Genomic DNA, 4,735 nt, shown 5'->3' with positions numbered 1-4,735 from the left:
TTTGAAAAATATTTAAATTTAATTAAAAATTAACTAAAAAACATATAATTTTTATAAAATATGAAAGAAACTGTAATGCCCCGAATTTCCTAATAAGGGTTAGGACCTTGATTAGGAGGCCGGGAGGGCCATAATTAGTTTATTATGTTATTTGGTGATTATATGCATGTTTATGTGAATTATATTATTATATGATGATAAATGCATGCATATGGGTGTATTTATAAGTATAAGGGCATTTTGGTAATTTGGCCCGTTGAGGGCGTAATGGTGTATTTTCGTGCATGTGGGTGAGTTATGAATGGTACCACATTATATGTGGACTTGTTCGAGCCTTTCGGCATGAGGCGATCATGAAATGCAAGTGTTAAGTCTAGTCATAACGGGTTTAAGTTTGGGGCTCGGGGTGAGTCTCGGGGTGTGTTTAATGATTAGAGCATTACCAGGGATTAAAGGGTAATGGGATATAATTTATTGGTGTTTGAGAATATTGAGAATAGTGGGAATTGGAGGGTGTTAATTATGATTAATGAAATAGGTGCGAAAGGACGGTTTTGCCCTTGGTGGCTGTTAAGGTTTTATTTTAGACTTAAGGGAATGTAGGTCTTTTCACCCTTAGAGATTTATATCATCCATTAAGGCTGTAGAAGTTAACCAAAACAGAGTCCTATTTTTCCTTCTCTTCCAATGGTTTTTCTCCTCCATTTCCCCTTGGATTTTCAAGCTTCTTTTGAGGAATCAAGCCAAGGAACCAAGCTGGGATAAGCTAGGGTTATGCTCCACCATTGAAGAGGGTGTGTTGCTGAGATTGACGTAAGTTTTTAGCCATTAGAACTCTTGCTTTTGCTCTATGTTTCTTAGTTGAGTTCCAGCTGGCTTTTTGGGTTGGAAAGTGGCAAATTTATTGGAGTTTTGGCTAGGGTTTTTGGGGTTGTGGTGCCTAGGACATGTGGAGGTGGTATTTGGGTTCATTTGGGACTTAATTTGATGTTTGGAAGCTTTTGGTTTGGGTTAGAAATGGTGGAATCGAAGGAAGAACTTTCTGGGCAGATGTTTGCTGAAGGTAGCGCTACAGCGCCCAGCATAGGGCACTACAGCGCCACCTGCAGAGGAGGCTAAGGCATTTTGGCTCTGTGAAGAGCGCTGGGGCACTAGGAGGGTAGCGCTGTAGTGCTACCCTGTTTCTTCAGAACCCTGTTTTGAGTGTTTTTAAGGGTTTTTGGCTCAGGGTTTCAATCCTTAAGGCCCATGATCGAATCTACTCACTGTGTGGGCATGTTTCGAGGTCCCGAGAGTGGGGTTTAGGTCAAGACCCTATCTTGGTTGATTTTCATTAATCGGAGTTTGTATTTGGTTATGACTAGGTGACCGCTAAAGGATTAAGGATCGATCGTTCTCAAGGGTCGTTCTTGTTCTAATTCTCGCTCGAACCAAAAGTAAGAAAACTGCACCCTGTGTATATGTGACATGCATGGTTATTCTTGATGCATGTTGGATGTTAAAATGTAATGCACGAGAAACATGTGATTAGGACATGCTTTGTATACTGAGTATGATATTGTTCGGAGCTTGAGCCTCTGTGTTTATGCATGATCCTAGTTGTGCTAGTAATTATTGAGTAAGCATGCTGAGTGCCCTGTATTAAGATATTTGACATATGATATATGTTTGGTGGCATTGCTTACTTGTGTACGACACTGACTTATTAGTCAGAATCAGCAATGGTGTCAGATCCATCTGTGAAGCTATGACTTACTAGTCAAGTTCACAATGGGTTGAACACTGGTCACGTTTCACTGACCTAAGAGTCAGAAACGGCATAAGCGTCTTGAACGCAGGGCCGAATGAAGATTACATCTAATCGATATCAGCGTTGAATGACTCATATGGGGTATTAATTCTGGACCAACCTGAAGGTCGAAGAAAATTATAAGTGCTTGGCTAGTGTAGGACTAGTTACTCAAAGCCAGAGCCTAAGGCCTAGGTGACTGCTTGTCACATGGCTAGGGAACAGAGTTCCATGGTTATGACTCTATGGTCATGAGGAAGGTTATGTTGATGACTAGTCATCATGCACCTATCCTATTTAAGCTAGTGAAAGGATCACTTATCTACTCGATAGGTTTATGCTAGTGACTATTTTACCAGATACCTATCTTGTGTTAAGCTAGTGAAAGGATCACTTATTTATTAAGGGAACGGAACCCACCTTAGTGACTTGTACCACTGTCACTCTTCTATTCAGGGCTATCAGCCCGGTATGGTTACCAGAACCACCAGTGTTAAATCACTTATTTGACTGAGATTGACTTGATAGTCATCAACTCAGGATGGCAGGATTTCTTATCCTGGATACCCATCGTTATGTGGATTTGGTTGCCTGTTTGGTTAGGGCTATATCTTCTAGGCGTGTGCCTTATGATTTGATGACATGTTATTACTGTTCATGAGCATATTAAGTTTTCTTGCTGGGCTTCGGCTCACGGGTGCTATTTGGTGCAGGTAAAGGCAAAAGAAAGCTGGACCATCCTTGAGCTGGAGAGCTTAGGTGACGACGTGTACATATGCGGCTGCTCGACCGCCACGGCCGAGGGTCGAAAGAGGAACTAGGGTTAAACCCTGTTTTGCCGCTTAGATCGGCCTATTGTAAATATTTTCTTGTAATAGACTCTGAAATTATATTTTTGGGATCCCAATGTATACAGTTTACATTCTAATGAAATGTTACATCTTAATCAAAAAATTTAATCCCTAAACTACTAATCATACTTAGTTACACGATTTTGGCCAAATGACTCAATTAGCGAGTTTAGCATTGGTTACAAGGCACACTGTAACGGTCCCTGGAGTTTGGGGCGTTACAGAAACATATGTTATAAAATGTTCATAAAGAAAAACATAAAGGATAAAGTTTTGAACAAATAAAGTAAAACATAAAAAGACTACTACGAATCATCTTGTTCCTCTAACATTGAGGGGTCGGGATCATTTCTGACATTTGCATCTAAACATTGATTTGATGAAGGCGTTGTCATCAAATTGTTTTTCCTTAGTATTTCCACAACACTTAGTTGGTCATTTATAGAATCAAGCCGATTGTTTGCTTCATCAAGGCGTTGGGCTAGCTCCTCATATGTTGGCTTATTTGACTCAGTTGTATGGCGTTGGGAAGTAGTAGTTGTACTTGAAAAAGATTGACCCCAACCTTTCAAGTATACAGACGAACGTCCAAGAATACGCTCCATAATGTCTTTATCAGAAATTTCTTCTAGAGTGTGTTGGGCCCTTAATGCCATCATTTTATCCTACATAAACATTTCTTTTTTTTTAATTAGAATGATAATTATAATAAGTTATAAATTTAAAATTAAATTACTTACCTATATCTCTGGTAAGTCTGGTCCAGTCCATACTCCTTTTTTCTTATCGTAATGTTTCAAACGCCAAGTCTCAATTTGGCTAGTGGGAGATGCTAACACCATTCCCCGTTGAATGTGATGTCGCGGTGTTGAAACTGATCCATTTCTAGACTCCCACTTTCTCTTTGAATGATTGATGGCATTATTCAATGACCTTTCCTAAAAAAGAGAATAAGAAAAGTTATTAGTAGTAGTAGTAGTAGTAGTAGTAGTAGTAGTAGTAGTAGTAGTAGTAGTAGTATGATAGTTACTATGGTTTTTGTTCAAGCCGGGACTTAGTTGAACACTCGTAGCAACACTTATAGATTTTATAAGTTTAGCATATAGTTTAAGATTATTAATTATAGCATAAGGTTTGATTAATATAGCTGATTATAAAGATGTCATTTATTATACTATAAGGTTTAGATAGAATTAATAAGATCATGACACTTGTTGTGTGCATGTTTATTTAAGGATTTAATTATAGTTTAAATAAAAGAAAGTTCTAGAAACTCTAGAATCTTCCAAGACCATAAAGAGCATGACACTTGTCACAATCTTGTTTATTTGAGGATTTAAGCATTTTAAGTGGATAATTCAAAAATAGAAGTTTCTAGAAGCTCTAGACCCTTCCAGAACTTGCTGGAATCACGTATTACTCAGTCAAACCTGATTAATCAATTCAAATTATGCTGAAAAAGTGCAATTACATGTTTAATATATTCACGTATGCCGATATATCGCAGCATAGTGGCCGATATATCACCTACGGAAGATATGAAAAACACTCTGACTTTGCACGAACGATCAAACCATCCTCGGGAATACTGGGAGAGGCGATATATCGCCTATAGGGGGCGATATATCGGCCCCACCTATGTATTTTTTAAAGTTCGGTTTCTCAATTTTAAAAATATCCTTAACCTCTTGACGTGCCTCTAAACGTTTTTGACCGAGTCTTAAGCACCTGTTAAACGAATATTCAAATATTTTTCAATTGATATTCATTATTTTATTCAAGCTAAAAGGAGGTAGTTTCACTCCTTGAACTCTATAAATAGGACCTAGTACCCAACCATTTTTCTCATTCTTCAAGCTGTGTTCAGAGCCTTCAAGCTGCTAGGGTTACTATAGAGTGATAAACACTTAGGTTGGGATAAAAGCTTTATCTTCCTAAGCTTTAGAAACACTTGGGAAGTGAGATATAGAGTGTGTTTTCACTATCGAGGTGTAGATCGGTTCTAGTACATCAAAAGGTATTCTTATTCTTAAGTTCATTTCTATTTAATTCCTTAGTTTTCTTTAGTTTCATTCAGATCCCAAGTCGTTGTTTT

Source organism: Humulus lupulus, chromosome 2, assembly GCF_963169125.1.
Source record: "Humulus lupulus chromosome 2, drHumLupu1.1, whole genome shotgun sequence".
Classification (NCBI taxonomy): Eukaryota; Viridiplantae; Streptophyta; class Magnoliopsida; order Rosales; family Cannabaceae; genus Humulus; species Humulus lupulus.
The sequence above is the reverse complement of the archived record's forward strand: the minus strand, read 5'-3'. Positions refer to the sequence as shown.